The 21,118-nt window shown below is 48.5% G+C and overlaps 1 protein-coding gene across 3 annotated transcripts in view; it reads left to right on the plus strand.

Annotated features, from left to right (window-relative positions):
* Nucleotides 1–5,461: 5,461 nt before the first annotated feature.
* Nucleotides 5,462–21,118, plus strand: part of SEMA4D (semaphorin 4D) — a 170,426-nt gene continuing 154,769 nt past the window's right edge. For all 3 annotated transcript variants that reach the window (XM_077139543.1, XM_077139544.1, XM_077139539.1), the window contains exon 1: nt 5,462–5,539. The gene's annotated coding sequence lies outside the window, so the exon portion shown is untranslated. The remainder of the gene's footprint in view (nt 5,540–21,118) is intronic.

Genomic DNA, 21,118 nt, shown 5'->3' on the forward strand with positions numbered 1-21,118 from the left:
CACTCATCTAACAACTGCATTTCCAAGCCTCACTTGTGTCTACATGGTAAGTTCTGGCCAATGGCACATGACAGAAGTGTCAGTGCTACTTCCTGCCCTTGCTTTTAAATCCAAGGAGACTGTTCTTCCTGGTTTCATTCCCTGTCCTGCAGAATGCATGATAACCCCCAAATGGAGGATGCAAAGCCACCTCCTAGTTCTGATCCATTTGTCTACCTCGGGCAATGTTATTTGAGAGATGAATAAACTTCGATCTTGCTTAAATGATTGCATTTTGGATTTATTTATTACAGTAGCAAACCTGTCCCCTAATTAATAGTCTGTGATCACTCGTTAGCCCTCTGGCTCTAACACTTCTGGACATGTTGTTCTTGTTGGTTCAGCATCCAAGTGCCCATTAGGAGAGTGCTCCTCACCCAGTTCTGTGGTTCTGGGCAGAGATTACTGATCTCACCCTCCTGCAGGCATTGGCATGTGACCAGGTCTGCCCAGTGGAGGTTCCCATGCCTGTCCAGAGTGAATGGGCATGAGACCCAATCAAAGTCCTTCCATGAGACTTGCAATATGGAAAGAAATAGTCATTGTCATCATTTTAGATTGAGGCTGCCCATGATCTTGTAGTGGGAGAGACTGAGTCCAACACCCAGAGAGAAACAGAGCCAAACAGAGAGAGAGAAGGACATAGCATCAGAAAGAAGGAAGGAGGAACCATGTTTGGGCTCCAGGATCCAGCTGTACCTGAAGCTGGACCACCCTCAGGCATATGTGAGCCAAGAGTTTGACCTAAATTTCTGCCACTTGCAACTTGAATGCTGGGAATTCAAATTCCCTCTCCCTTAAAACAGGAGTTCTTAATCTGCGTAGACTTCGGAGAATCCATCCAGATGGAATGGATGGGGGAAAATACATTTTTCCAGTAAATTTCCTTAGAAGTTAAGGATTTCTTTCAAGAATCCGTGAAGGCAACAAAGTACCATCATATTAGCAATATGTGTATCCTTTGTCCCAGTAGAAACTGCAAACATTTTCACATTACATTTTGGTTGTTGCAGATCTAAAAGTAACGTGTATGCTTATGACTACTTTAAAATTGCTAGTTATTAGACCTGCTGCTGGATCGTAATATTTACTGTGTAAATAGTGAAGCAAATGTGTCAGAGATTTAAAAATATTATGATAGACAGATTTCAATAAAATCGGTTTCCTTTTTTAATTATGCATTTCATTGTATGTGTGCAAAAGCTTCTTTCTGGAAAATGGTTTACAGACGTCACCAGGCTCATGAAGACCTAAAATGGAGACCAGTGAAGAGAAAAATATAAAGGAACAATTATAGTTTGACCTGGTGCGTTATTATTGAGAGATGTTTATATGACACCAAAGTCGCCAGGCAACACTCAGCTCTGCCTGGGGTGTGTGGGTAGCGGTCGGAAGCAGGGGACACCTCCAAGAGAAAGTGATACTTGCTGGGCCCAGCCTGAAAGCGTGAGTGGGCTTTCACCAACAGGCAAGGAGATACAGGAATGTCCCACGGCTCTGGCACCTGGTGGCATCAGTCGGTAGGGAACCAGGAAGGCATTGCCGGGTATAGGTCGGTATAGGGCATGCTGGCTCTAGTTATGCTAACAATAGGGTAGGGGTAGCAAATGAGCACTCATGTTCCATCCGTGGTTGATTTAGACTCTCCCCGGATTTGAAGTGGGGTGGTGGCAGCTTCCTTCACCGGCCCCTTGTCTGGAATATTTACAGTCCGTCAGTGTCACAGGGGGTGGCTTGATGAACCGAGCGGCGCTCTTGGAGACATGGAAAGTGCTGAGATGGGAGTGTGCATGAGGCTTAGATTATACCCCTCAAGCAGATTCAGTAGGTTCTTAGCAGTTTGATAGCTAAAATACTGCACGGGGCGCAAAGAACAATGCCATCGTCTCAGCCAGGCCCTCGTTGAGATCCTGCTGCCCGTGCAATCTTAAATTTCCAAAGGCGGCTTTACAGTAAAAAGCCCTCCAAGTCCTGTGGGGGGTCCTGAGGCAGCAATGACAGGGAAGGGTCCTGGGGCACTGGAGAGCCCAGAAGCCTCAGAATCCTTGGCAGCTTCCTTTTCCAGGTGAAGAGGCAGCTCAGATAACGAGGGGGTGCAGGGAGGCCAGTGAGGACTCTTTAATTTAGAGGGGCCGGCCAGGCTCCTTAAGGCGTTTACAGGCATTGGGGGGTGGGGGGTGGGGAGAGAAGGATGGTGACAGGGTAGGGGGGTGACAGGGTGTGTGTAAGGCCATCAGCAGGCAAATAACCGGAGAGGCATTCCTCCACATCTGAGAACTACTTTGTGGTCACATTAAAAGGCACTTTCCCAGACTTCTCTTGGAGGACGCTGGCAGGCCCAGAAGTGGCCATAGTCTCCCCAGACATGACCTCAGCCTTTTTTTTGGGGGGGGGGGAGTGGGAATGGGGGGACATTTCTCCAGGGGTAGCTACTCAATTCCCGTTGCCAGCTCACTGTGTGAAACCCTGCTCCCGGGGCCTGTGAGCTGGTCTCGGGGACTGAAGCTTCTGTCACAGGTGAAGTACAACACCTTGAGCCCTTATTAAGAACATTTCCTCCACGGCTTAAGGATTCCCCACCGGGACAAGCTTCAAACTGCTCCCAGCCGCCACCTTCATGCATAAGCTCCATTGCATAGCCAGGTCCCGAAGTAGGGAAATCGGGAGTCTCTTATGTTAGAGCAGAATGCTATCTGTGCCACCTAAACTGCGAAACCTGAGTTTCTTTTTCATCTGGGATTTAAATATCATCTTCCTCAGTGTGTGTGTTCATCCATGTCCATATGATGTAACTATTGAGTGGGAAATGCAGAATATGACCTCAGCAGCCAAACACTCAGCATTTCTGGGAAAACTTGAAGACAAGTAGGTTGATAGGCGGTCTTTGATGTGCTTCTGATTAATACTGGGGAGGGGCAAAGCAAGTGGGTCAGAGATGAAACAAGATTGGCAACCCCTCCCGACCCCAAGCATGGCAGTTCATCTTTCTATTTGTGTGCATTTGTTTAAAGTGTTCCGTAATATCATAAAATGTAAAACAACAATAAACACAAAGACAAACTGGGTAATCATGTGTGAGCTGGGTGATCACGCCTGACATGCTTGAAAGAAGGGAACCGGGAAAGGAGCCCACATTTCTGTCTCCCTTCCATGGGCTGGGGGTGGTAGGAAGTGTGCTTTCTCATTTAATTTCTTCTCGTCCCCCTTGCACCAGTCAGGAAACAGGCTTAGAGAGATTTAGCAATGATCACAGCCAGGTCAGTCACACTGACCTCTCTTCTTTGCTCAGAGCTACCCTCCCTCTCTGCAAAGGCCACTGGAAGAGCCGTGGGACATGCAGCAGATTGTTTTATACCATATTAAAGAAAGCATGGCTATAAAAGCTGGCAGAGGCTTCAGCAGCCATGGAGACGAGCCTCCTCCTTGCTGCAGAATCCTTCTGGTGGTTTCCCTGCAGTGGCCCCCCTAGTAACCAGGGGCCGGCTCCTGTGCTTTCTAATCTAATTTCCACGCATCTGTCCTCATTCTGACCTTCATAACCCCAGAGAGCAATCCTTTTTTTTTTTCCTGGACAGTTTTGCAAATATTTGAATTCCTCTGTCTTGTGCTCCATACACGGGTTTTCCAGGTTGAAGGCTCCCAGCGTCCCAACTGCACTTCCAAGGCATGCTGTCTGCTATCCTTAGACACCTAGAGAGGGCTCTGTGTTCTAGATGCTTCTGATTAGTGAAGGATGAAGGAAGCCATGCCAGTTATCTCTGGAATACCTGCATTTATTGAATCTAAGTTCATTCTTGGGACCCTACCCTACTCTGCTCCTGTTCAATTTTAATTTAAATGAGATGGGAAACATAAATCCATGGACTTCTACAACTGGAGGAGAGTTTGGAAAGGGACATCTCCTCCATGTTTTTCCTTTAGCAGTCCTGGGCACTGACGCTGATCAGGCGGAGAGTGCTTTGCTGTGCTGCTTGGGTAACCCTAGAGGAGGGGCCCTCTCTGTCAGCATGCTGGGGACGGTTGGGAGGCTGAGGCCCGAGGTCACCTTGGAGGTGGCAGAGCCATTTCCAGATTCCAGATCCAAACTCTTTGGCTGGAGGGAGGGAGTCTAGAGTCATGACCTCATCCCCGCCTTGCACCCTGGGGCACTGGCTTCGCCATCTTAGCTTCCACTGGGCCCCTGCTGGGCCCCTCATGCAGGCAGGAGGCTCCCAAGGAGAGTTCCATGTCTCTTGGACACTTAACTGGTCATTTTGAAATTGCTTCATTTTTTAAAATCCTCTGAAGTTCTGGCTTCAGTGGGCTGTGGTTCTTGGGAAAGGAGCCCCGGGGTCATCTGCAGGCGTCCTGCAGTACTGGGAGCTACTGCCAGTCTGATTCTTCCCACTTGGAGGAAATCTTGGGTGCTTGAATTGGGAACTGTGCCCTCTCCCAGGGCTGAGTTCCTTAGAGGGCCCACCAGCCCAGCCAGCTGCTTCTTAGCCAGGAGGGAGGTGGCCTGGAGGCACTTCATCTTCTCAGGGACCCCCATGGCTCCAACCCGTGGGGTGATCACAGCCATGTCTAGTCCAGGACCACCCTGGAAACCCTTTGCTGGCTAGTGTGGAAAACAATGGCCGAGTAGCACATTTAGCAGACAGTTGGCATGGAGGCCTAGACGGGCTGCAGAAAAGCCAAGACCGGAGGCCGTCGGATGCCTCACTCAAGGAAAATGGGGCGGGGGCCGGCGGCCCGGTCCTCTAGCCCCATTCAGCTGTACTTAGAAGCCAAGGAGGAAAGGTATTCTGGTTGTCCACAGGCTTTGCCCCTCCGGGCAGGTCAGGTCACCAGGAGAACTGGCACCAGGTCTTGGGAGTGGAGAAAAAGGTGGAGAGTCGGGGTCCTGGGAAGGGTGGGGCCAGGTCGGGGCCCCTAAAGGGGTAACCTGGTCCGTTGAGAGGTGGGGATGAGAAGCGGTGCGTGGGAACCCAGGCTGGATCCAACAGAGACCGCCAGAGCCCGGCCAGGGGAAGGACGGGGAGGGGAAGGGGAAGAGGTAGGAGCTGGCGGGCGGGGACAAGGTGTGGAGCGAAGCGGAGAGGGCCAGGGAGAGGGAGCGGGAAGGGGGAGGAAGAAAGAGGAGGGGAAAGGAGAGAGAGCGGGAGGAGGAGGAGGAGAGAAGGGGAAGGCGAGGGGAGGAGGAGGAGGGGAGGAGGAGGAGGGGGAAGGGGAGGGGGGAGGCGAGGGAGGAAAGGGGCGGGGGTGGGGAGGAGCCTGCCGCGCGCCCTCCTCCGCGCCCTCCGTCCCCGCGCCGGCCCCGGCGCCCTCCTTCCCCGCGCCGCAGCATCCCCCGCCGCCGCCGCCGCCGCCGCCGCCGCCCCGACTCTCCCGAGCCGGGCGTCCCGGGCCGTCGCCGCCGCCGTCGCCGCCATTCCTGGCGCGGGAGCTGGCCGCGGCCGGGGCGCGAGCACCGATTCCGCCGCCGCCAGGAGCCGCCCGGCCGCGGGGGCGCCGCTCGCAGGTAAGCGCCAGGCCGGGCGGGCTTGGCGGGGGCTTGGTCGGGGCAGGTGCGCGGGGGGCGCGCGTCGGGGCCCCTCTCCCCGGTCCCCGCCCCCCGCCCTGGCGCGCGCAGGTGGCCCCCGGGGGGTGGCGCGCTCGAGAGCCGGCCCCCGGGAGCAGCCGGCGCGCCCGGGCGGCCAGGCCCCGGCCCCCTGGGTGCCGCCGCGCCCTCGGGCAGCCCGGTGCCGCCGCGGTGGGGAACCCTGCCCGCTCCGGTCGGGGTCGGAGGAGGCCGAGGCCCGGGTGACGCGGGGCCCGCAGTGGCGCACTCAGACAGGTGGGGGCAGGTCGCGGGCCACAGCCGCCTTAGGTGTCGCTGGCGTGGCCGCACCCCCAGCGGGGCTCGGTTTTCTCCGGGTTTCGGCGGGTATTATTTTAGAAAAGCAGAGGCGAATCCCCGGTCTGGGCTCCGGGCTGCACCTGTTGCTGCAGCCTGCTTAGCTGCGGGGAGCTGAATTTACTGGGGTTTTGCCAGTAAAAACATGTAAAGGATATTTGAGCTCGTGGGTTTCCTTTTTATTTATTTTCTTTAATGTTTGGGGGCGAGGTGGGTGGGGCGATGGGATTCGGGAGGTGGGCAGTTCATTGAAAAGCCTGTTGCCACAGGGTGGTGGTGGGAGGCTGTGGGTCCCTGCTTCCTGAAGCTCTGGCCGGCTTAAGTTGCTTGGCTCTTGCGATTGAAAATCCTCCACTTTCTACAGAGCAGATTTCAGGCCCGTGGGTAGGTGGGGCACCCACGCCAGCTGGGCCGGGATTTAGGGCCTGTGGCCTAGTGTCCCTCCCTCTGTTTTGAGTCCCTGTGAATCCACTGGGTGCAAGAGGAAAGGAAGGTCCCTTCTCTGGGGGTGAAATGTCCCTGTGGTTTTATACTTGCCCCAGGCCTGGGGTGGGGGTGGGGGGAAGGGGAGGGGGCAGTGCCCGGCTGTCCTGGATGCTTGTGTGGTTTGGAAATGTCTAACAGAAAAACATGGCCTGAGCCAGGTTCCTGGTAGAGTGGTGATAAAGCCCCGATTGTCCTGTTAACGGTTGGACCACATTATGTCCCAGATAACAGCCCATGGAGGAGAATAGGGCAGGCTTGTTCCTAGCCCACCAGCACCCGTGTCATCACTCAAAGACAGATGCCTTCCCGGTTGTCAGTAATGATGGGATGGTGGAGGATGTACCCAAGATGTTTCTTGGGCAAAGGTTGTCCTCCACGAAGGCCAAACGGTCAGACTAATCAGAATTATCTGTTGTATCTCCAAGAGGCCAGACAGATCAAGAAGAGTAAAGAAGCCACAGTTACCGGAGGCAGCCCTGTCCAGGGGTCCCTCCCTTGCACCGTGCTGAAGGAATGCCAGGCTGGCACTGGAGGCATCTGACCTCTGAAAATGGGCTGTTTAATTCCCCCATCTACCAACTCTTAAGCCAGTCCAGGCTCCTGACTGTGGCACCTACAACCTGTTGAAAACTGGAGTCTTTGGAACCCCCTGATGTGCTCCCCAGTGGCCGGGTAGTGGTCCAGGTCTGTGCCAAGGGGTCCTCCCCTCGTGCCTGTGAATTACTGGCTTGGCAGCACCCGCCCTTGCTGTCTGGTGCCTTTGGAAGAAGGGAGCTGTCCTTTAGTGACATCATCTCCTGATCCTTGTCGATTGATCCTTGTCTGTCTGGTGGGTTGTGGGAGGCTGATCTGCTCCGAGCTGTCTTCCCCACCCCGGTGCTTGATGGCTGACTTTTAAGTGAGGAGGGAAGGGCTGCTTGCTGGATCCAGCACGTCGGACTAGATCGATAATGCATTGCAAAGATGAATGGTTTTCCATCCGCTGTGCTCCTGCGGTGGACAGGCTGAGTCCTCTGGCCCCTCCCTCTGGGTTGCTTTCTGATACTGGGGGCAGAGTCGGTGGGTGTGGGGTGGCTGCAGAGATTCCTCCTGCCTTGGGGGACCTGGGTCACAGCTCCGCAATTGTCAGTTAGGGCCTGTGCCCCTCACCTCTGGGTATGCCCAGGTGAGACCTGCCATGCTGTCTTTGCTGGCTATCGAAGTGAAACTGCTCCCCAGTTGTTGTTTTTAATTTATAGCAACTCATAATAAGAATTTGCTGGATTAGAAGAACTCTTAAGAGGGAAGCTGTGGGACAGCGAAGTGGACCTCTTCTTCAGGCCCCGTGCTGTAAGTCCCCAGCCCTCAGGCCATCCAGGAGAACAGGTGGCTGCAGGGTGGCTGAAAATGAACTTGCCGTCGGTCTGGGAGAAAGGCTGCTGCAGACTTTGCACTTCCCAATTGGGGGCCAGGGCACTTCTCTTTACTTCTTGATTGCAGAAGGAAGGATAGACGATCAGAAGGAAGGCAGCTGAGTGGAAGTGGCATAGTCTCCTGCCACCTTGGCCATGAGTCTGGTGCCGTCTGGCTCCTGTGGTGTTGCCCATGCAGGTCCTTGGTCTCTCCTGGGCATCCTGGGTCTGGAGTGTCACCTCAGATGCAAGATGCCCCAAGAGCTGGGCAGCGAGAGGTTTCCTGGGGACTGGGCCTAACTCGTAGCCGTAGCCAGCCTCCCTACCTGTGAGGTGCCCAGGCCGTGGGGGGAAAGTGGAGATTTATTAGAAGGAAGTAGCTGCTGATTGGTACACAAGTGGGCCTCTCCTGGAAACTGGGATGGAGTCTACAGGCAGTTCAGTTAAGGTGGCCTTTGAGATAAGATGATGGTTCACTTCCCACCTGGCCTGATTCTCCTGCATTTCAGTTTACCTGGTAGTGCACCACAAGGCGCTTACGGCCAGGGAACAGCCCACCCCCGCCTGAGGGGCCGGTCTTGTGGGGGCCAGACTGCAGGGCTGAGGCCATGGCCCCCTCCCCAATGCAGCTGCCCACACGAGCCGCCAGTGTGACCTGCCCGTTCTTCAGTCTAGATTCCTAGATACGGCCTGGGAAAGCAGCGACTGCACACGTGCCCTCATCCCCCCCCCAACTCTTCCTCCTCCTCCAGCCCGCCCCCCCACCCAAGAATTGCTTCTATATGGTACATTAGGGATGCAGAATTTGGGCAATGCTTGATAAGAGAGCTCACAGTCAGAGCAGCATTTGATCCAAGAACCATTGCTTTTAAAAATGTATGGTATTTTTGAGACCATTGGAAATTTGTTAAATTAGTGATGATTTTAAGAACTTATGGGATTCCATAATACTAATATCATAGCTACAGTATAATGATCCTCATCCTTTATTCATAGATATCGAAGTATTTGCAGAGGAGTTGACGAGATGTTTGGGATTTGCTTCAGATGAGCACGGAGTGGGGCGGTGGGGGGGTGTGGTTGGGTGTGAGTGTCCGTTCCTGGGTGTTGGAGGGTCTGGGTGTGGGTACCTGGGAGGTGATTATTCTGTTTGGACCACTTCTGTGAACTTTCAAAATTCTCCATCATAAAGAGGATTTTGCAATAACCTAATCTAATAAACACAATTCCCTTCCAAGAAACATACCATAAGATGCTTCATGGTCTGAAATAACTCAGAGGTTTGCTTTAAAAGATGTACAGACACATTAAGTGGGAACATCACTCCTCGATACCGTAGGGATCAAGGTTCGGAGGTTTGCACAAAAGCCTATTTGGACGTAGGAAAAAAGATTTGGCAGGACGTTGCATTTATGCAGCAGCTAAATATTAAATGCCTGTTGTATACCAGGTACTGCGAGAGAAACCAGGGACCCAGCCCTGAGCAAAATCAAGTCAGCAGTTAGCAGTAGAGGTGGGAGGGGGATGTGTGTGTGAGTGTGCATTGGGGGAGGGGAGCAGGAGTGGGGGGGGCAGGAGTGGGGGAGGGGAGGGGAAGGCAGGGAGGAGCAACTTTCACAACCCCCCCACCCCATTTACTTCTCCATGGTTGATTTTGCAATAATTATAATTATTTTTGGTAATGATAAAACTAATATTTTCAAAGGGCATTTCCATGAGATGATTTTGTCTCCTAGGGCCTTTAAGATAGAATTTGAATAGTAGGAATTCATATCCTGCACAACTTAATAACAGATGTTTGGCTTAAATGAGACAATCAGCGAATCACTAGTTAACTGGCCCACGGAATGTGTGTTTTGTGGGCCAGGAAGAGACAGAAGTCAGCACACCCACCACCCTCACCCCCATCAAGCAGGAAGATGGAAAGTCTGAAAGCTTAAATAACAGTATATGCCAGCCACAGAAGGGTTAACGGGAGGTAGTCTGTGCCTGATGTTGTGGGGGATGGGGGGGTGGGGCGGGGAATGGGGGTGCCTCTCAGCTCAGACACAGCCCTTATTTCGAGTGGGGAAAGATGTTCCCTCGTTGAGACTTGGAAACAGAAATGAAAGGCAAAGATGGGCTCAGAGTCTGTTCTGGGCACAATTCCCATTGCCAGTTGGATAGCTTAGCACTGGGAGTTTCATTCATTTTCAGCGGTTGCTTTGTTACTTTTCTCCTTTCATTTAGTAGAGCCTACAGTAAATACCCCCCCCCCCCAAAAAAAAAACAAAAAAACAGTGATACAGATAGCACAGAAGTCAGGAAACTAGAAAGTGAAAGTTGCCTGGAATTCTACTTTTTCTTCTTTGCTTTGATTTTCCTGTTTGTCCTTCTGCAAGAAATTAGAGGTATTTTAATATCCCGAGCATAATTTGCTTTGATCCAAGATGTGGGTACCTTTGCTTGGCTGTCTTGACTTGTGAAATGTTTGGGCTGTGTGTGGATGTAGGAGCACGCCCCTGCTGGAGCTTGTTAGTTGAGTCTCGTTAAGTCTGTGCTGTACAAAGGCCCGACTGGTCCCATTTGTTCTCACTGTGCGTTTGGGCATTTGTTTCTTGTTGTCATTTGTTAGTGTTTGCTTCTGGCCCAGACTGGGGACAAATAAATTTAGTAGATTGAAATGCTAGTGATCAATGAAGGGGAGCAGTAAGGGGCATGGTATGTATGAATTTTTTTTCTGTTTTCTTTTTATGAATTGATGCAAATGTTCTAAGAAATGATCATGATGATGAATATACAACTGTGTGATGAAAAAAAGAATGTTCATATTGTATGTTGATTGGTTTTATTAATAAAAATTAAAAAAAAAAAGTATTTGCAGACTGGGGACAGCAGGGCCCTGATGTTACTGCCCGAGAAGCTGGTGGCCTCACTCTGCAATTGGGTCGCCGGTTGGTCGTGAAGAGTATTTAATGGCCGTGTTGTCGGTGAACAGCCTGCCCATAAATGTTAGTTGTCCTCTTTGCCGTTCGAACCAGGTCCATTCATCCTTTAGATCCTTCTCCAAGAAGATGTGGGGAACCCATCCCACTAGAAGCTGGCTGTTGGGGGCAGTCCCAGTTCTTGGCATTCTCTGCCCTCTGTGAGTTTGTATCCGGTTATCCCCCCATCTTGGGTTCGTGATTGGAAGGAATCTGGTAACCTGTAAAGGCCCTCCCCACTCGTAAGTGGGCAGCTCCACAGAAGTTCATCGCTTCCCACCGCCAGTGTTCAGAGAGCACTGTCTCTGTGCACGGGACTGGGAGACCGATGGCACTCCCACTTGGAGCTTCAAATCAAGTAGAAGTTGATGGAAGGCCAATGGGGGATGGGATACATAAGCTTATGCCATGAGTTGGGAGGTGATAGTGCTCTGGAGAAAGAAAGTATGGGGTCCAGACTCTTAAGGGAGCCAGCAGCTTTGAACTTTGAGACCAGGTGATCAGGACAGGCCTTCCTGAGCCAGTGACATGGAGGAGGTGTGGGGTGTACCATGGGGTCACCCGGGCTGAGGGAACTTCAGCCTGGCACAGGCAAGGAGATCCAGGAGACGGGTGCAGCTGGAGCAGAGTGGGCTGTGGAGAGGAGGAGCAGCAGTTCAAGTGGGGAGGAGTGGTCAGATCCCAGGATATTCTGAAGATAGAGCAAACAGGACTTGCTTACAGGTTTGATGACAAGTGTTAGAGCCATAGAGGAGCCCAGGATGATGCCAAGATTTGTGGTTTAGGCAACCTGGAAGGATGGAGTCACTATCCCTTTGCAATGGGGCAGTTTGTGGATGGAGAAGTTTTGGAGCATGGCTTTCAGAATAGTACATGGATAGCTGGGTTGACTCCCAAGTAGAGATGGTGAGGAGTTGGTTGGATAAATGAGTCTGGGTTTGGGAAGAGAGGTCTGGGTTGGGAATATAAACTTGAGAGTTGTCTGTATGGAGGTGATATTTTTAAAACTGTCAGTAGGAGAGCAGCAAGGGAGTTGGAGTAGAGGGAGATGAGAAGAGGTCCAAGGACAAAGACGGGACAGGAGTCCAAGAAGATGTGGCCAGTGAAGTAGGAGAAAACCCAGGGGACTCAGCGGTTGTCCTGGAGGCCCCATGCAGATCTCGCATCAAGGAGGAAGGACCAGTTGGCTGAGAGGTCACGTAAGGAGGAGTGAGAATTGACCATTGGTTTGGCATTGGATCGACCTTGACCAAAGCAGTGAGGCCAAACTTAACAGAGTGAATTTAAGAGAGAAGGGAAGGAGGTGGATTTGGGATGGCAGGAGTGGATAACCTTTTTGAGAATTTTGAGACATGGAGTAAATGGCCCATTGGGGTAGAGAGAAGGTCTGTTTTTAAGGTTTGTACCTGGAGGTGAGGAACTACCAGAGAGGGGAGAATGGACGAAGTGGAAGAGAAGGCTTAAAATTGCCAGAGATACCAAACTGGTGAGAAGAAATGGGTGGGATATTGTGACAAGTGGAAGGGATTCCACTTCATGCCAGTGTCCTTCCGGAAGCTTCTGTTGAGTTTGTACGATGTGCTGGTGACTCTACTTGATCTCGGAGTCCACAGATGAGAGTCCTGCTGCTCAGGCGTAATAATCACTATTATGGTGACCTGTGACAGCTGAGACGTAGGGGTGCAGGTGGGGACCTGGGAGCGGTGACCTGAGGATGGAGCGGAAGGCAAACCTGGAAAGATGAGTTTGCAAGGCTCCAGGGCAGAGTGATTTCCCTCCCAGCTGAGAGAACAGCTGAGCAGAGTACAAGGAAGACAGAAGTGGAGCAGGTACACTGTTACGGTGGGTGCTGGGGTCCCAAGAGGGACACGGTGGAGCAGAGTATACAAGGAAGGCGAAAGTGAAGCAGGTACACTGGTGCGGTGGGTGCTGGGGTCCCAAGAGGGACACGGTGGAGCAGAGTATACAAGGAAGGCGAAAGTGAAGCAGGTACACTGGTGCGGTGGGTGCTGGGGTCCCAGGAGGGACACGGTGGAGCAGAGTATACAAGGAAGGCGAAAGTGGAGCAGGTACACTGGTGCGGTGGGTGCTGGGGTCCCAAGAGGAACACGGTGGAGCAGAGTATACAAGGAAGGCGAAAGTGAAGCAGGTACACTGGTGCGGTGGGTGCTGGGGTCCCAAGAGGGACACAGTGGGCCTGGTCAGATACCAAGACTGAAGGGGGGCCGTGTCCTCTTGAAGAGAACATGAGGCTTGTCAGGTCACACCAGCTGGGCTGTGAGCATTTTACTTTTTATATTAGCCTGGCATTTTGCATGCCACAAGCCCTGGTCATTAGTGAGAGCCTGGAGTCCATCTACAACCCTGACTCCTTTCATTGAGCTATAATTCATAAGCCATACAGTTCACCCATTTAAAGTGTAAATTCAGGGGGTTTTAGTAAATTCACCAGTTGTACAACCATCACCACAATCAACTGTAAATATTTTCATTACCGCTGAAAGGCATCTGATAACTGTTACGAACCACTTGCCATTTCTCCCCAAACTCACACCTGCACCCCCAGCCCCAGACAACCAGCAGCGTCCTTTCTATCTCTCTAGATTTGCTTATTCTGGACACCTCATATAAATGGAATCATTCAATATGTCGTCCTCTGTAATGCTTCTTTCACTTGGTGTTGTTTTCAAGGTTCATCCATGTTGCAGCAGGTATCAGAACATGTTTTTTCATTTTTTAAAAGTTTTATGGGTTAATATAAATATATAGTATATATAACATAAATTTTGCCGTTTTACTCATTTTTAACTGCGTGGTTCAGTGCGTTGATTACATTTACAATGTGCTACCAGCACCACAGTGTATTACTATAAAACTTGTTAGCTGGGGCTGCGCAGGTGGTAGAGTTCTCATCTGCCATGTGGGAGACTCGGATTCCATTGCCAGCACCCCCCCCCTCCAAAAAAAACATTCGACAAATGGTGCTGCAATAATGGGATATTCACATGGAAAAAGAATGAAATGTGACCCCCACCGTGCAGCATACAAAGAAGAAAACCCGTTAATATTATATTACCTGTTATGTCACCCAACTGAAATTCCAACACTGGCCCTTAACTCAACATTTATCGAACGCTAGACGAAGGAGAGAGGGTTCTGAAAGCCTGGTTCCCAGACTGGCAGCAGCAGCAGCAGCATCCCTCGGAGCTTGTTGGACATGCAGATTCTCAGCTGTACCCCAGATCTGCTGTGCCAGAAACCAGGGTGCGGCCAGCACTCTGCTTTAACAAGCCCTCCTAGGGCTTCTGATGCTCACTGCAATTCGAGAACCACTGGCCTGAGACATGGGACCTGCCCATCAGGAAAGTGCAGTTTAGAGAGGCGGGCAGGCACACAGAGCTCCCTATACCACGAGCCAGAGTGGAGCTTCTCAACTCTGGACGCACAGGAAACTAGCCCAGGGTGCTTTTTAACCTGGAGTTCTATTAGCTGGTCCATAGAAACAATATTTTGTTCATCATTTTTATTGAGATATAATGTTCATACGATAGAGTACTCAGTTTAATTGTGCAAGTCAGTAAGTTCTGACAAATATACGTAGTCATTTAGCTACCACCATAATTATGATAGAGAATGGAGGTTGGCAAACTGTTGTCTGCAGGTCAGCTTGCCATGCCCACTTGTGGATGTGTTATCTGCGGTTCCTTTTGTGCTGTAATGACAGTATTTGAGTTGCCACAGAGACCATTTGGCCTGCCAAGTTGAAAATACTTACTCTCTGGCTCTTGATATATAAATGTTGATGACCCCGATAGAGAGCATTTCTGTCACTCCTCTCCCCCCAAATTCCTTCTTCACCCTTTGCACTCAAACCCCCCTCTCCCTGAATCTCAGCCTCAGGCAACCCCTGATTCACTGGGATTAGATCATTCTGGATTACCTCTGATTCTTCAGGAGTTTCACAGTGGAAGCCTGTGTTATGTATTCTTTTGTGTTTAGCTTCTTTTACTCAGCCTTATGTTTTGGAGATTGTTCTACTTTGTGTGTATCTGTAGTTCCTACACTTTTATTAGCTAGTAATATTCCATTGTGTGGATGTATCATGGTTTACTTGCTCCCCTGTTGGTGGGCATTTGGATTATTTTCTGTTTGAGGCTGTTGTGAATAAAAACATTGTGAGCATTCAGATAGAAGTCTTAGTGTGAGCCTATGTTTCCATTTCTCTTGGCTTAGTATCTAGAAGTGGTTTTGTAGGGTTGTTGGCTAAGCCTATGTGTAACTTGGTAAGGAACTGGCAGGCCATTTTCCAAAGTAGTTGGCTCATTTAACATTCCTGCCACTAACATATCAGAGTTCCGGTTGCTTCACATCCTTGCCAACACTTGCTGTTGTCAGTCTTTTTTATTTTAGGCATGCTAATGGACATTGTTATAATTATGCATCTTTTCAGGTGTTTATTTGCTATTTTGTTATGTATTTTGTGAAGTTATTTTTCAGTCGTAAGAGTTATTTTTCATATTCTGGATTCTTATCCATTGTCAGATATCTGTTTTGCAGATATTTTCTCAGTCAGTGGCTTGCTTTTTTTAAAAAATATTTTTATTGACAAATCTTCACATACATACCGTCCATACATGGTGTACAATCAGTGGCTCACAATATCATCACAAAATTGTGTATTCATCACCGTGATCATTTTTAGAGCATTTGCATCACTCCAGAAAAAGAAATGAAAAGAAAAAAGAAAGAAACTCATGCATCCCATATCCCTTACCCTCCCTCTCATTAACCATTAGGACTTCAATCTACCCAGTTTATTTTACCCCTTATCCTCCTGTTCTGGTTTGCTAACTCCCAGAATGTGCTATACCAGAAACAGAACAGCTTTTAAAAGGGTGAATTTATTAAGTTGCAGGCTTTCAGTTCTAAGACTGTGAAAATGTCCCAATTAAAGCAAGTCTATAAAAATGTCCAATTCAAGGCACCAATAAGAGGTTACCTTTGCTCAAGAAAGGCCAATGAAGTTCAGGGTTTCTGTCTCAAGTGGAAAGGCACGTGGCAAGCATGGTGACATCTGCTAGCCTTCTCTCCAGGCTTCTTGTTTTGTGAAGCTCCCCTGGGGCATTTTCCTTCTTCATCTCCAAACGTCTCTGGCTGCGTGGGCTCTCATGGTTCTTGTGGCTCGCTCAAGTTTTTTCAAAATGTTTCCTCTTTTAAAGGATTCCAGTAAACTAATCAAGACCCACCTGGAATGGGCGGATTCATCTCTCCCTCTAATCAAAGGTTAATACCCACAATTGGGTACCACATCTCTGTGGAGATAATCTAACCAAGTTTCCAGCCTATGGTACTGAATAGGGATTAAAAGAAAGGGCTGCAGTGGCTTACTATTTTATTTTATTGATGGTACGGATGTTTTTGGTTTTGATGAAGTCAGATTTATCAGTTCTTTTTAATGGTTTGTGCTTTTTGTTTCCTACGGGTGACATTTCTACCTGATCTATGGTCATAAAGAATGTTTTCTTCTGAAAATGTTAGAGTTTTAGTTTTTATGTGCAGATCTTTGATCCATTTTGAGCTAATTTTCAGTATGGAGAGCGCTAAAGGTTGAGGTCTTTTTGTTTTACATATGAATCGTCACTTCTTATAGCACCATGTGCTAAAAGTTAAAATAACTGTCCTTTCCCTATAAAAATATTGTGGTGCCACACTGGAGAATTAATTGGCTGTATCCCTGCCGCTTTGTTTCTGGACTCTCTTCTGTCCTATTACTTGATTCATCTATTTCTGGTTCACCCCGATACCATACTGTGTTGATAACTCTTGCTTTATTGTAACCTTTGAAGTCAGGTGGTATAAGTTTTCCAATTTTAGTTCTTTTTCAAAATTGTTCTGGCTCATCTAGGTCATTTGCATTTCTGCCTAAATGTAGAATTGGCTTGTCAGCCTCTACAATAAAAGCCTGCTGGAATTTTGGCTGGAATTCCATTAACTCCATAGAGAAGTTTTGTGAAGATTGACATTTTAACAATAGTAAGTCTCCCAATAAGTGAGCATACAATAGCTCTCCATTTATTTTCATCTTCCTTAATTTTTCTTAGCAGTGTTTTGTAGTTGCCAGTATATAGGTCTTGTGCATATTTTCTCACATTTTATTCCAAAATACTTCCTGTTTTTCCATGTTATTATAAATGGATTTTTTTTAAAATTTTATTTTCCAGTTTTTCATGCTAGTGTAGAGACATGCAATTGATTTTTTATGTCCGTTGTTTATCCTATGACCTTTCTAAATCAATTTATTAGTTTGAGTGACTTGTTTTGTAATCCCTTAAGATTCTTCACATAGATAAAGCTGTAGATTGTAAATAATGAACATTTTGCTTCTTTCACATGTTTTTCTTTTTCTGTTCATTAATATGGTGATTACATTGATTGCTTTTTGAATGTTAAACCATCTTTGCATTCCTGGTAGAAATCCCACTTGGGCATGATGTATTATGTTTTTTTATATATTGCTGGATTGGATTTGCCAAACTTTGTTAAGCAAATGTGTTGCTATATTCATCGGGAAGGTTTTGTTTTCTTCTAATAGCTTTGTGTGTTTTGGGTGTCAGGGTAATGTTGACCCCTCACAGCGGTTTGGGAAATGTTTCCTCCTCTTTTACTTTTTAAAGGAGGTTTTATAGGATTGGTATTATTTTTTTTCTCTAGCAGTTCAGTAGTGGAACCACGTGGGCCTGGAGTTTTCTTTATAGGGAAAAGTTGTTCATTTACTTATGAATTTACTTTCTTCATGCAGGACTTTGGAGCTTGCCTGTTTCTTCTTGAGTCTGTTGCTAATTTGTGTGTTTCAGGGAACCTGTCCATTTCACTGAAGTCCTGGAACATGTTGACACAAACTGTTTATACTATTTCTTTATCGCGTTATGTCTGCAGGGTCTCTGGGAGGTGTCCTCTGTCATTTTTTAACCTGGGTGACTTGAGGAAAACAAAATAAAGCAGAACGACGTCTGCCTCGTTGTTACAGATAATTTCTTTTTGGCGTCTAGTGTTCTAGAATAGCCAGATGGAAACACCTGACGTTGTTGAACTGTAATCCAGTAGCCTTGGTCTTTGATAATGAGATAATGATTATAGAACTATATTACCAAAAACAAACAAACAAACAAGGCAGTTGTCCATGTTTGTGTAGGGCTACTTCTGGATGTTTTCTTCTGTTTCATTGCTATGTATCTATACCGGACAGTACTCCCCTGTCTTAGTTACCCTGACTCTGTTGTAAGTCTTACTGTTGGGTAGAGTGCAGCATTAATGGTCAATAAGAGGGAGGGGTATGGGGTATGGAATGTTTGGGGTTTTCTTTTCACTTTTTCCTGGCATGATGCAAATGTTCTAAAAAGGATCACGGGGATGAAGCCACAACTCTGTGATGATATTGCGAGCCACTGATTGTATGCCCTGGATGGTTGTATGGTGTGTGACTATGTCTCAATAAAATTAAAAAACAAAAAAACAAAAAAAAACTTCAATTTTGAAAAACAACAGCAGCCACTACCATGTCTGGGCCCCGTCCCAGACCAGTTAGACCAGAATCTCTTGGAACTGGGGTGGGCGTGGTGGCCACACAGGTGGCTGTGGACCAGGGATTGTATTTGTCCCCATCTCTCCAGGTCACTTGCATGTACAGAGGTGAGAACCCTCCGTGTAGGGAACAGGGGGTTGGCTTTCACCTGGCAGAGGTCCGGGGAGGCTGCCCTGAGAAGGGAGAAGGCAGATCCGGGAAACCCAAGGATGATTTCCTGCAGGAGGCTGTGGGTGAAGGATGGGCAGGGAGCCTGGGCTTGGTTGGCCGGGCTGACCTCTTGGCGTCGAGGGTGCTTGGTCAGCGCTTGACCGAAGGGGAGGTGGCTGAGGGCGAGATGTAAAGGCCTGGCAAGCTGGCCCAGGCAGCTGAGACTTCCTTCTCTGCAGGTTTTTTTTTTTTAATGACATGTATTTAGGCATGCTTTCTATACAGTAAAATGTTCCTCTTTTAATGTACCGTTTTGTGAATTTTGATAAACGCACATAGTTGTGCACCCACCACCAAATCAAGTCACAAAAAATGTCTGTAACTGGAAATTCATCTCATGCCCGGACATAAATGGTCCCTTCCCTCCGCTGAGCTCTTTTCCGCTGTATGATTTTGCCTTCTGCAGAAGGTCATATAAATGGAATTGTGCAGGATGTAGCCTTGAGTTTGGCTTCTCTCACTCAGTGTACTTGTGCCCACGTTTGACTTGGTCACTGATGGTGTCTCTGATTGATGAATTGGAAAGGCTGAACTGGGGTACTGGGAAGGCAGTTAAGGGAAAAGGATGGTATGGTGGTATTTATGGTGCTCTCGTTATCAGTGTCCTGCAAAATGCATTTTATACCCATGTCACTTATTCCTGGTAAGATTCTTACAGGCAAGGACCCTGACAACCGAAAGAACGAGAGCTTTCAGCCAGGAGTGGGGCCCAGGCAGTGTGAGCCGGGGCCCTGTAAAGAGGCGAGTTCTCTGGGTGCTGCATTTTAATGTTTGTTCCCCAAGGTCGCAGTTGGTCAGTGGGTTTTAAAGCTGGTAAGGATGTGTGCACTATTTGGCCACTGCAGTTTAGCTTCTAGAAATTTATCCTCAGGAATCATGGATATAAAAGAGCAAGCATTTATTGAAAGGGGTCTTTCTCAGTGTTTATGGATAAAAAAGTCATATACCAGTTTGAACCAGCAGAATGGGTGGGTATGAAGTGGTATGGTTCTACTAGTCCGTCTTAAAAAATGAATAATGTAGACTATACTCAATGACATCAGAAATCAACACAATGCATTAAGCAAGAAAAGCAGTAAACTTACGATTTGGCCGGAAAGTACTAGAAGACAATGTCCAAAACATTGCTCCCTGCTTGCTTTTGTTTTCTCCTTGGCATTTTCCTGGTATTCTGTAGGAATACCTCTTAAGGAAATTCTACAGGAAAAATACAAAGAAAAAAATTTAAAAATATAACTCAAGATCTCTCTCTGATACACTTTTCCTAGACATGTTATACATGCCTCTTCAAAAAGCAAGTGGGTGTTTGCTGTTTGTTTCTACTTCTAAATGGGCCCCCACACAGTGAGAAACATTGTCTGTTTTTTTATTTTCCCAGGCTGTGGCAGGGCCAGGAGTTTGTGGTTGCCTGTGTCCGCCCAGCAGCAGAGCTGGGGCTGCAGGTGAGGCCGGGGGCAGTGAGGGGAGGGTAGGAGATGTTCCCTCTGTGTCTCTGTGTCCCTCTGTGTCCCTTTACTGTACACTTATCGGTTACATGTCATGCACTCTGATTTTTTATTCAATTGAGTTTTATTTGAAAACTGTTTACAACCCCCAGATTGAAAAATACCGCCCTCACTGACCCCTGTTTGGGACCCCTTTCCGTACTGCAGCCTGCACATACATTTTCAAATTTTTACGTCAGCTCCGTATGTTAAAGATCATGTATTTCTATAGTTTTCCCCACCATAGCTGGCTTTTGATTACAGACAACCCCACCCTTCTTTTTCTCCAGGTCTGCCTCATTCTCAAGGGTTTCCTGGGGCTGAATGTCAGGTGGAGCCCCACTGCGTCCATCGAGGAGGGAGGCCACCAAGTGTGCGAGTCCGTGCCAGGTCTTGGTGTCGGGCTGCACACTCAGGAATAGCAGGGACGGGGGAAACTGGGTCAAAGCAGAGCTCTGACCGGGCAGAATTACAGATCCAACTTGGTCTTGAAAACTGAGGGCCGCGGCTCAGGTTTCGGATCGGGTCATCCTGCAAAGCCGCCCAGCCCCCTTGCCCCACCCCCTGCTCCCCATTAAGCAGCAGCCTCCTTCCCAGGGTGTTTTCTGAAGATGCCATCTCCCCCTGTTCATCCTCAGACCTCAGGCGAGGCAGGAACACGCTGTCCGAACAGGGCTTGCTTTTCACCGACTCTGCAAAACCACAGAGGTGGCATGCACACAGTTTTTAAAATAGAATGCCGAGGGCTGAGCAGCCTGCAAGACCAGCAACCTTTAGGGAGATACAGATTCCCATTTATTTGGAAGTTACAGCTCTTTGGCTCTTTGAACCAGCGGGCATGTACTTTTATTTCTGCTGGAAGATAGCGTCACTTATAATTAACTCATTTATTTTGTGCAGAATTGATAGACAGCTTGGTGCAAACATCTCCCTTTAAAAACGAGTGCACACAGGGAACACAAACACACTGTCTCTTCCTTTCTCTTTTATCTGAGAAGAAGACAATGTGCCTCCACATCAGCATTCTCTGAAATAAGTGCTGGTGCAATTTTCAGGCTGGGGCTGAGATGTTTTGTGTCGGAGCTGTT

This window comes from Tamandua tetradactyla, chromosome 2, assembly GCF_023851605.1.
Source record: "Tamandua tetradactyla isolate mTamTet1 chromosome 2, mTamTet1.pri, whole genome shotgun sequence".
NCBI lineage: Eukaryota > Metazoa > Chordata > Mammalia > Pilosa > Myrmecophagidae > Tamandua > Tamandua tetradactyla.